The sequence below is a fragment of the Dama dama genome, chromosome 19 (assembly GCF_033118175.1).
Source record: "Dama dama isolate Ldn47 chromosome 19, ASM3311817v1, whole genome shotgun sequence".
Lineage (NCBI taxonomy): Eukaryota > Metazoa > Chordata > Mammalia > Artiodactyla > Cervidae > Dama > Dama dama.
In genome coordinates this window covers 67,972,705-67,985,369 of record NC_083699.1, presented here as the reverse complement: position 1 = coordinate 67,985,369, position 12,665 = coordinate 67,972,705, and the positions used below count along the sequence as shown (strand labels likewise).

At 39.9% G+C, this 12,665-nt stretch overlaps 1 non-coding gene across 1 annotated transcript; it reads right to left on the bottom strand.

The window, feature by feature from the left end:
• Positions 1 to 936: 936 nt before the first annotated feature.
• Positions 937 to 1,039, bottom strand: LOC133074285 (U6 spliceosomal RNA). Its single transcript, XR_009697134.1, has one exon. It is a non-coding gene; the product is annotated as a U6 spliceosomal RNA (small nuclear RNA).
• Positions 1,040 to 12,665: the final 11,626 nt, after the last annotated feature.

Sequence of the window (12,665 nt, the reverse complement as noted above, 5' to 3'; positions counted from 1 at the left end):
CACTCTCATCTAAGCCAAAAACAATATCCAATTTTATATCCATTAAGGTAATGCCTTGTAATTCCAGGATTCTCCTTGCTGAGAAAGCTCATTTCAAGGTCCCGGAAAGAGTGATGAGGATGCAATTCATTAATGATTGACACTTTTCATATTTAGAGATTGCTGTTTTTAAAAAAGCACTTCCTCATACATTTATGACCTCATTTGCTCTTTATTTATATAAAAAAGAATGCAATACCTATAAAAAAAAGTATTTTTATATGAACCTTTTCTCCCTTTATATAAAGGAGAAAACCAACAATGTTTAAAAGAGGTAAAGTCCAATAATGATTAACTAGTAAGCAGGACAGGTAGGACTCTACCCGTTTCTGTTGAAACACATATCTCTTGCTTTCAAGACTTTCTCTTGTCTTAGGTTTACTGAAGTTTGAATATGATTTACCTAGATACATTCATTTGCTTTTTTCATTTTTAATTGAGGTGGAATTGATATACGGCATCATATTAGTTTTAAGTATACAATGTAGTGGTTCAATATTTGTATATATTGCAAAATGATCATCACAGTAAATCTAGTTAACATCCATCACCATACACAGTTACAGAGTTATTTTTTTTTTTCTTATTGATGAGAACTTTAAAAACCTACTCTCTGAGCAACTTTCCAATATGCAACCCAGTATTATTAACTATGGGCTTCCCAGGTGGTAAAGAATCCATCTGCCAATGCAGGAAATGCAGGAGATGTGGGTTTTATCCCTGAGTCAGGAAGATCCCCTGGAGAAGGAAATGGCAGCCCACTCCCAACATTCTTGCCTGGGGAATTCCATGGACAGAGGAGCCTGGTGGGCTACAGTCCGTGAGGTGAGGTCACAAAGAGTTGGACACAACTGTGTGACTGAGCATGCACACATGCATCATTAACTATAGTCACAAAAGTGTATGCAGCTCTTCATGGATCTGTGCACCATCCTTGCACGGGAGCCTTGCTTGTCTTCTCTGTACCATTCCCATGTTAGTATACATGCTGTTGAAGCAAGCGGTGTTTGCTTGCTTCTTCTGCTTTGTGTTCTCTAAGCTTCCCAGATCTGTGGTTTTGTACTTTTATTTACTATTGGGAAGTTCTTGGCTATTATTACCTCACCTGTTTCTTCTATTCCATTGTCTCTCTCATCTCCTTCTATCACACACATATTATACCTTTTGAAATCATCTCACAACTCGTCAATGTTCTGTTCTCTTCATTTTTTACTCCTCTTAGACTTTTTGCATTTCAGTTTGGAAAGTTTTTGTTGACCTGTCTTCAGCTCGGTGAATCTTTCCTGGACAGTGCCAAGTCTACTAATGAACCCATCAAAGGCATTCTTCATTTCTGTTAGTGTTTTTGATTTCCAGCTGTTCTTTTTCTGTAGCCACTGATTTTAATTTTTCCCATTATGTATAAGAGTTGTGTGTAAAGTGTTGGCAAAATATAGACACTTCTTAGTTTCCCTTGTTTTGTAAACATGGGCATGTGTCTCTTAATATTTTCTTCTTTTTTTCTGAGATATAGTTTTTTACAACATTGTGTGTTTCTGTGTACAGCAAAGTGATTTCATTATACATATCTACTTACCACATGTGTTTCCTTCTCTCTGCTTATATTTACCATCTGTTCTTGTAGGTTGTGTACTTTTTCCACTAGCACCCCTATCGTATTAAACATAGATATTTTAAATTACTTGTTTTAATAATTCCAACATGTATATTACATCTGAGTCTGGTTCTGATGCTTCTTTTTCTCTTCAGACTTTGTTTTTTTTTTTTTGCTTTCTGACATACCTTGTAATTTTTCATTGAAAGCCAAATATGTTGTATTAGTTAACAGGCATTAAGGTAAACAGACCTTTAGTATGAAAATGTGTGATCATCTTTTTATAAAATCAATTTTCATTGCAGTATAGTTGGTTTACTGTGTTATGTTAGTTTCTGCTGTACCACAAAGTGAATCAGTTATAGAGCCAATCTTTTTTAGATCCCCATACAGGTGATTACACAGTATTGAATAGAGCTCCCTGTGCCCTACAGTAGGTTCTCATTAGCTAACTATTTTACATATAGTAGTTGTGTATATGTCAACCCCAGTCTCCCAGTTCATCCCTCCCCACCCTTATCCCCTGGTAACCATGAATGTCATTTCTGACTCAGCTTCTGTTTTGTAAATAAATTCATTTGTAGCCTTGAATTCCACATATAAGTGATATCATATGATATTTGTCTTTTCGAGTCTCACTGACTTCCATCTGTATTGTTGCAAATGGCATGATTTCATCCTTCTTTATGGCTGAGTAACCTTCTGCTGTACATATGGACTGCATCTTCATTATTTATTCTTCCATCAATGGTCATTTACGTTGTTTCCATGTCCTGTAAATAGGGCTGCGTTAATCTTTTTGAATTATGATTTTCTTTGAATAAACATCCAGGAGTGGGATTACTGGATGACATAGTAGCTCTATATTCTTTTTTTTTTTTAAGGGAACCTCCATACTGTTCTCCATAGGTGCTGCGCCAATTCACATTCCCACCAACAGGGTGAGAGGGTTCCCTTTTCTCCACACCCTTTCCAGCATTTATTGTTTGTAGGTTTCTTGATGATGGCCATTCTGACTGGTATGAGGTGATACCTCATTGTAGAAGTGATTTGCGTTTCTGTAAGAATTAATGATGTTGAGCATCTTTTCACGTGCGTTTAGCCATCTGTATGCCTTCTTTGGAGAAATGTCTATTTAGGTCTTCTGCTCATTTTCGATTGTGTCATATTGCTAGGAGTTTGACTGTGTTTATTTAGTGTTAAGGCTTCCCTTGTGGCTCAGCTGGTAAAGAATCAGCCTGCAACATGGGAGACCTGGATTCAGTCCCTGACTTGGGAAGATCCCCTGGAGAAGGGAAAGGCTACCCACACCAGTATTCTGGCCTGGAGAAGTTCATGGATTGTATAGTCCATGGGGTTGCAAAGAGTCAGACACGACGGAGCAAGTTTCACTCGCTCATTTAGTGTTTGCTCTCCCATGCGATGTAGGAATTTGTAGAGGTCTCAAGTTCCTCTAGTTCCTGCTTTTGTCTCCTCTGACTTTGGGGCTTCCCTGGTGACTCAGATAATAAAGAAACTGCCTGCAATGCAGGATACCCTGATTCAATCCCTGGGTCAGGAAGATCCCCTGGAGAGGGGAATGGCTACCCACTCCAGTATTCTTGCCTGGAGAATCCCATGGACAGAGGAGCCTGGTGGGCTGCAGTCCATGGGATCACAAAGCGTGGGACACCACTGGCCGACTAACACTTTCTTTTCACTTGACTTTGGGCTTTTCCGCATCTGTGTCAGCTTTTTCGGTGCTGCTCTGCTGCTACTACACTGGATCCCACTGGCGGTAAGACATTGATTGGGGAGGAGAAGTATTCTAAAGTCTCATGAATAAATCTTTGTCTCTTCGTGGGTCTGTGTTTGGGACCTGTGACCTTCACAAGTGATCCTCCACTGGTCCACCCTGGCCCTACTCTCCTGGCTGCAGGATCCCCAGCGTTTTCCCTTGAAGACATTATCATTTTTGACTGTGGTTTTTTTTATCCCCTATCTAAGGAGACAGGAAGTTTAGAGGGTGTTGTAGTGGGAGGAACACCCTTCCCCTAGCTGTGGTGTGACTCTAGCAAGGCTTTTTCCCATGGAGCAGAGGGTTTTGTTGTGGACACGTTCCAGAAAGATTACTCTTCCCCTCCCTCTGCCAGTGACATAAGGAGATCTTTCACACCCTCAATTCTCTCCTGGCTCCAAGAAATGTCATTGATTTCCCAAGAGAAAGGTTCAACCTTTTCTTGTTGTCAGGATAGAATAATTTCTGAGCTCTTTATGTGTCAGAGCTACAACCAGAAGTCTCAAGTCTTTCCTTTTACATGAGAGCCTTCATCAGGTTCTAAGAAAGAAAGAAAAAAAAAAAATATATATAAACAGATTTTGTACTGTGGCCACCAGGCTCCTCTGTCCATGGAATTCTGCAGGCAAGAATACTGGCCTGGGTAGCCATTCCCTTCCCCGGGCGATCTTCCAGGCAGACCCTTTACCATCTGAGCCACCATGGAAGCCCCGTAAATAACCTAGCACGTACTTGTGGCTACTTAATGAAGCCACTTGTCTCGGTAAAAAGGAAAGAAATGCCAGTGGATTAACGTCTCTGTGAGCCCATTCTCTATGGAGGAGGGTAGCCAGCAGAATAGAGGGATAACTTTGAGCATAAAAACTTAGGCATACTGCACCAGACAAAACAACAATCCACCCAGCCCAGGACTGAGGCATCAAGGGCATTTTGTGGGGAAGTAAGACCCTCAGAGATTAAGAAAAAACCCAGACATGTCCTGCCTCCTGGTCAGTGATAGATCTATTGCCTGTACAGTCACAGGAACCTATAAAAATCATAATGTCATAGCAAGTTGGAATGGGAAGGGAGATAAAATTGGTCTTTTATGTTGATACTTAAATCTTGTTGACCTTTTTAAAGGGGTAAATGTCCAAAAAAAGAAAAGTAGTCAGGAGAATGGGAAAAAGAAGGCAGGCAACATAATTTATTGCCTTTTTATCTTGCCATTGAAGCATCTGGGAACATACCATGAATGTAGGCGTTACATAAATCTACCATCAGCTCTGCCATCCCCCATCCCACCTGAGACAGGCTTAGGGCAAGGAACAAGGAAGACTCAGATGTTCCTCTCCTTCGTTGGTTCAGACGATGAGGAAGGTGGTCATGAGACAGAACTGAGGGATGAGGCAGAGGCAGAATGATAAACCCACATGGAAAAGAAAATATTTATGCAAGACTTTAGATTCTTCAACAGAAGTCATCTGAGGATACCTTTGAAAATGGCATTTTTGTTTTGTTTGTCTGGAATGTTATATAACTTTTTTCTTGCGCTTGGTTACCTTGGAGTCTTAGCTGTCAAAGTAGAAGGAATCCAAAAGTAGATCTAGTTTAAATTGCCTCAGGCTATGTTTGCATCCTCTGAATCCCTAGGGACCAGCCAACCCTGGTTGGGGATGGGGGGCAAGGGAGGGTGCTTATGAATCCCTGGCCAACTTACTTGATGTTCCACAGCTTTGGTTGTTAGAAACTTCTTTCTCTCATTGAGCGCAATATGATTTCCTTATAAATCCATGACTTTGCCAAAATTATCACACAACATAAATACACTTGACATTTTACTTTACAGCCGACATATAAACATTGTATGTATTGGACACCATTTTCCGGAGAAGAAAACTTGGATGAAATCTGACAATTCTTTCCTTTATTTTCATGTATCTCAAAGGAGATGAATCAAAATGTCTCACCTCAGTCATTTACGGAGTTCAGCAAACTGACCTATAAATAAAGCCTAGTGAAGGAAGTTGGGAACATACCACATAGAAATGCATTTATTTCTCCCCAAGGAGTAAATGAACACACATCCTTGTGGAGCCCACATGGTAAGAATCTGCCCCCAGTTTGTGGGGATTAGAGACCACATTCTCATCCAGAGTGGTAAGTGGATATTAGTCAGATAAAAGCATCCTATTAAAGGAAGCATTCCCAATTCCAGCTCTTCAGATACACATGAAAACTGGCAGCTGGGAGTACATTTAGTGAGAGCACACTGCACTTAATATTAGAGAAGCAGTGTCACATTAAGTTATGATACGTGGTATAGAAATTAGTTCTCTGAGTGTCCTTTTCAGAAGGACACCAATCTTGAAGCAGAAAAACCAGGCAAAAGTCAAAGCAGTGGGGATAGTACTATATGAATGTGATTTCAGCCAGGCTATTTTTTTTTTTTTTTTTTCTGACATCCGTGGGAGTCAGTGATCTGATAGTAGAAGGAAGGACATAGAAAGGAAGGCTGGGAAAACTCGGATCCAAGACAAAATGGCCCTGGGAAGCAAGGCAGAAGTTTGTAGTCTCGTCCAATTGGGGATGACCATGAGCAGGGGCAGCAGTTGGGACAAGAGGTGGGTTCCAACTGCAGGAGTCAGCCGGAGAGCTGGGGGAGGGTCTAATCCTGGGGAGTTTCCTTTAAGTATTTAGACTTTAGTGAAGAATCTGCCTGCAGTGCAGGAGACTCGGGTCCGATCCCTGGGTCAGGAAGATCCCCTGGAGAAGGAAATGGCAACCCACTCCAGTATCCTTGTCTGGAAAGTCTCAGGGACAGAGGAGTCTTATGGGCTGCAGTCCGTGGGGTCGCAAAGAGTCAGGCACGACTGAGCAACTAATGCTTACTTACCTGAGCTCTGTGTATGCACATGTGTGCTAAGTTGCTTCAGACTTGTTTGACTCTTTGCAACTCTATGGACTGCAGCCCGCCAGGCTCATCTGTCCTTGGAATTCTCCAGGCAAGTATACTAAATTGGGTTGCCATGCCCTTCTCCAGGGGATCTTCCTGACCCAGGGATTGAACCCATGTCTCATGCCTCCTGCTTTAGCAGGGGGGTTCTTGACCATTAGCACCACTTGGGAAGCCCTCTCTGTGTGTATGTGTTAGTTGATCAGTCACGCCCTACTCTTTGCAACTCCATGGACTGTATCCCGCCAGGCTCCTCTTGCCCATGGGATTCTCCAAGCAAGAATGCTGGAGTGAGTAGCCATTCCCTTCTCCAGGGGATCTTCCTGACCCAGGGATGGAACCAGGTCTCCTGAACTGTAGGCAGATTTGTTACCATCTGAGCCACCAGGAAAGCCACCATGTATGTATCTCTATTCAGTCACTCAGTCGTATCCAGCTCTTTTGTGACGCCATGGACTGTAGCCCGCCAGGCTCCTCTGTCCATGAGATTTTCCAGGTAAGAATACTAGAGTAGGTTGCCATTTCCTTCTCCAGGGGATCTTCCCAAGCCAAGGATCAAACTTGGGTCTCCTGCAATGCAGGTAGACTCCTTACCATCTGAGCCACCAGGAAAGTCCGATGTATAAACTATACCAACTGAGTACCAAGTGATTAGACATCCACCCACAAGGGGACAAAAGCCCATTTACAATGCAACCTCACTCATTAGAGAAATTCAGGACTGGTGGGAGGGAGCTTACTCTGGGAGATTCCCAGAATCTTTACTGATTTTTGAAACCAAGATGTGTGCCACTTTGTTAAAACATTGAATGTAATATGAATAACAATTCTTAGTGATGACTCACATTCAAACTTGTCTGTCATAAAAATGTCTAGAAAGACATGTTTGAAGAAAATAATGATTAGATGACTAAAAATAGTAATTACCTACTGAGGGAAAAAAAAAAAAAACAGCCCATCACTGGTAAAATCTTCTGTCTTCATAGAAATTTGACATAACCCTATCTTATTCCCTTAAGCTCAGCTTTGATTCAACAAAGCAACATTAGTCTTTCTTTATTGACTCATTGGATTTAATAAATAGGCATCTAGAAACATTGGAAGCAGCACTATAACAAAATCTAACTCAATTGACATTGAATTATTTTTAAAAGGAGATTTAGTCATGTTAGAATTTTCAAAACCAACTTACCTTCTTCTTAGGCAGACAAAAGGAACGTTCTCGGTGCTTTACTCTGAAGAAAAATTTCTTGATTTCAAATAGATAAGGAAAAGTGTTCTATGCATAGTTTATCTCATCCCATATGTATCCAGCTATTACTTGGTTTCTTTGCAAACATCACAGTGGAGTTGTTGGCTGATGATCACTTGATATAAATAATAATTACAATGACAGTTGTCCAAGTGAGTAATTTAAAACACAAATATATTCAGAGTCTCATACAGGTTGTACACTCATTCTTCAGTCAATTTTTAATGGTAACTCAAAGATTAATGTCAATGAGCTTAGAGGTTCCTTGGGAGGAGTACACAAAGGTAAAAACCATTCATTTCTTGTGGGGCTGAGTTTGTAGTGAGAACTTATTTTAAAAAATAATAATGAGAGATTTCATAAAATTAATCTCACTTTCTAACTTATTTGTTGACCAAATTTTTGAGGTTTCTTGGTCTCTTCTTGTCACATGTTGATATAGTACATATATTGATTATGCAAAAGCCTTTGACTGTGTAGATCACAACAAACTGCAGAAAACTTTTCAAGAGATGGGACTACCAGACTGCTTTACCTGCCTCCTGAGAAATCTGTATGAAGCTCAAGAAGCAACAGAACTGAATATGGACATGAGTTTGAGCGAGCTCTGGGAGTTGGTGATGGACAGGGAAGCCTGGTGTGCTGCAGTTCATGGGGTCGAAAAGAGTTGGACACGACTGAGTGACTGAACTGAACTGAATGAAACGGCAGACTGGATCCAAATCAGGAAAGGAGTCCGTCAAGGCTGTATATTGTCACCCTGCTTATTTAACTTTTATGCAGAGCACATCATGCAAAATGCTTGGCTGTACGAAGCACAAGCTGGAATCAAGATTGCTGGGAGAAATATTAACAACTTCAGATATGCAGATGACACCACCCTTATGACAGAAAGCAAAGAAGAACTAAAGAGCCTCTTGATGAAAGTGAAAGAGGAGAGTGAAAAAGTTGGCTTAAAACTCGACATTCAAAAAATGAAAATCATGGCATCTGGTCCCATCACTTCATGGCAAATAGATGGGGAAGCAATGGAAACAGAGACAGACTTTACTTTCTTGGACTCCAAAATCACTGCAGATGGTGACTGCAGTCATGAAATTAAAAGACACTTACTCCTTGGAAGAAAAGCTATGACCAACCTAGACAGCATATTAAAAAGCAGAGGCATTACTTTGCCAACAAAGGTTCATCTAGCCAAGGCTATGGTTTTTCCAGTAGTCATGTATGGATGTGAGCACTGGACTATAAAGAAAGCTGAGCGCCGAAGAATTGATACTTTTGAACTGTGGTGTTGGAGAAGACTCTTGAGAGTCCCTTGGACTGCAAGGAGATCCAACCAGTCCATCCTAAAGGAGTTCAGTCCTGGGTGTTCATTGGAAGGACTGATGTTGAAGCTGAAACTCCAATCCTTTGGCCACCTGATGTGAAGAGCTGACTCATTGGAAAAGACCCTGATGGTGGGAAAGATTGAAGGCAGGAGGAGAAGGGGATGACAGAGGATGAGATGGTTGGATGGCATCACCAACTCAATGGACATGGGTTTGGGTGAACTCCAGGAGTTGGTGATGGACAGGGAGGCCTGGCGTGCTGCGGTTCATGGGGTTGAAAAGAGTCAGACACGACTGAGCGACTGAACCGAACTGTACCTGCCAGGATCCTACATCCATGGGATTTTCCAGGCAAGATTACTGGAGTGGGTTGCCATTTCCTTCTCCAGGGGATCTTCCCAACCCAGGGACTGAACCCTACATCTCCTGCATTGCAGGCAGAGGGGTGATCTTTCCCTATTTGGAATCAGTCCGTTGTTTCATGTCCTGTTCTAACTGTTGCTTCTTGACCTGCATAAGGGTTTCTCAGGAGGCAGGTAAGGTGGTCTGGTATTCCCATCTCTTCAAGAATTTTTGACAGTTTGTTGTGATCCACACAGTCAAAAGCTTTGGCGTAGTCAATAAAGCAGAAGTAGATGTTTTTCTGGAACTCTCTTGCTTTCTCGATGAGCCAACAGATGTTGGCAGTTTGATCTCTGGTTCTTCTGCCTTTTCTAAATCCAGCTGGAACATCTGGAAGTTCATCATTCATGTACTGTTGAAGCCTGGCTTGGAGAATTTTGAGCATTACTTTGCTACTGCATGAGATGAGTGTAATGGTGTGGTATTTGAACATTCTTTGGCAATTCAAACTACTGCACAATTGCACTCATCTCAATTCTTCACATACGAAGAAACTCAAAGGATCAATGGTCTAAAAGTAACACTGAAATCACAGAAATATTCAAATATAACATTATCTTGGAAGGAAGAAAAAACTAAAAATCCAGACACAGTAAAAGATTGTTAAGTTTAGTTCAGTATGTGTGTGTCTGTGTGTTAATATGGCAAATGGAACAGAAGCAATGATGAAAACCTTAAAAAAAAAAAAAGGACATTTAAATTCTTCCCTGGAAAAATTTAAATCTGCAAATAAAAATGCTTTACCTATTTTCATGTGAATAAAAACAGAGATCAATATCTAGATGCAGCTTTGCGAAATTTATAAATCTCAAGGCAAAAGGTCCACAATGTGAGTATTCAAGCAGAAAAGTCAATTTTCCTACAAATTAAGAAAAATAATCCCTATCTCAGACTTTTCCCTTATAATGAACACCAGATATAGATAAGAGTAACATTTACAGAGATTTAAAGGGGAAAGGTCATAACCCAGAAATCTAGACTGAACAAGATTTCCTTCTTCTGTAAAAGCAAAAGTAAACAGTCATGGCTTTAAAAAGTAGCTCATTTCCAAAAAAAAAAAAAAAAAAAAGAAATCCAAAACTGACTATGTATTAAAGCAAAGTACATAACTTGGAAAAATGGAAATTATGGCAGATAAGTTAGAAAACATTCAGATCTATTTTTTAAATTCTAATAAGTATTAAAAATATTGCTGAAAACATAGTGAATATATTTTTAAATGCTTCTGAAAATGAAAGCAGCCCTCCCATCTCTCTCTCTCTCTCTCTCACACACACACATATGCACACACTTTTAAAATCCCAGAGTATTACAACCAAAGTTAAAAATTAGATGGAGAAGAAAAGCAAGAAAACAAAAAGCTTCTAATTTTAAAATTTTATGTAAAGAAGCATCAAAAGGAACTGTCTTTACTTGGTAATAATAATTAAACAAATACATCAATTCAAGTAAATGCTTTAAGATTTAAAATCTTAACTAATTAAAAACACACACACACACACACATATATACACATGTCTAGTTATTAACTGTAAAAAAATTAAAACTAGTCATTGCCTAATCCAAAGTCATGAAGATTCTTGTGCACATGGAACATTGATGTGCCAGTCTGAGAGTTTCTAGAAGACAGGGGAGAGTCTGTCTTAATCTCAGAGTGCTTGGGAGATTACATTTCCCAGAGGAACAGGGATGGTCAATGGTCCACTTAAGATTTTTGCCACCTTTGAAAGCTATAGGGAATGGGAGATAAAGAAGCAAGCTCAAGCTAGAGGTAAGAATTTGCCCAGTCTTTCCTGGCTGGAGACGGTAATCCACCAGGCTTTCCAATCCTCGCAGAGTCTTGCCTGACACACAGGCAAGGGCCAGAGATGGGCTGAGTCTTATTAAAAATGCAGATGTGTGATTGGAGTACAGAGAGAGAGAGAGGAAAGAGAGGAGAGATTCTTGCAAAAGCAAGAATTGAAGAGGTAATGGCCAAAAAATTTGCTTAGATTGATAAAATACATCGACCCACCAATTCAAGAAACCCAAATAGTTCAGCAAATGTCAAGTTGCATTAAAAAAGGAAAGAAAGAAAAAGAAAATCATCCTTTGGTACGTTGTAGGAAAACTGCTAAAACTTAGCAGATGAAGTTCAAGTTTTCTTTCAGAAGCAAATATATATCCTTATGTATCATTATTTTTATTTGTTTTTTAATTTTTAAGTTTTGGTCATGCCTCAAGGCATGTGGGATCTTAGTTCCCTGGCCAAGAATTGAACCCGCAACCTCTGCTTTAAAAGTGCAGAGTCTTAACCACCGGCTCACCAGGGAAGTCCCCAAATGTATCATTATTAAAAGATAAAGATTAAGTTACTTTAAAACTCACTCATCATTCTTATTCATCATAAGAAATTAAGAAAATAATGCCCAAAATAAACAAGATTTAAAGGAGAATGCTTCTAATAAACATAAAGACCAAAATTAAATTGTTAGTGAGGGAGAAACATACACATGGTCAATAGATACATGAAAAGATGCTGAATATCACTAATCATTAAAAAACTGAAAATCAAAACCACACTGAGATATTACTCACCCCTTTTAGAATGGCTATTATTAAAATGACAAGAAATAATGTTGGCAAGGATGTGAAAAAAAGGAAACTCTTGTGCATTGCTGGTGGGAATATAAATTGGTCCAGTGATCATGGACAACAGTATAAAGTTTCCTCAAAAAATTAAAAATAGAACTATCATATGATCCAGCAATTTCATTCTGGGTATTTACCTGAAGGAAATGAAATCTCTGCCTAAAAAGCTATCTGTACCCCATGTTGACTGCATTATTTACAATAGCCAAGACATGGAAATGACCTAAGTATCCATTGAAGGATGAATGGGTAAAGCAAATGTGATATATACATAGAACAAAATCTTATTCAGTCACAAAATAAAACAGGAAATCTTGACATTTGCAACAGCATAGATGAGCCTTGGGGCCATTATTCTGAGCAAAGCCAATCAGATAGAGAAATGTAGATACTATAAAATCTCTCATTTACAGAATCTAAAATAAAACAAGAAACGATCTTATAGACACAGAGAAGAGATTTGCAGTTGCCAGAAAAGGGTCAGGGTTGGGGGTGGCATGGGTCAGATTATTGAAGAGGATCAAAAGGAACAAGATCTGTTATTAGAGAAATGAGTCCTGGAGGTGTAACACATAATGACCCCGTGGACTGTAACCCACCAGGCTCCTCTCTCCATGGAATTCTCCAGGTAAGAATATTGGTGTGGGTACCATTCCCTTCACCAGGGGATCTTCCTGACCCAGGGATCGAACCTGGGTCTCCTGCAT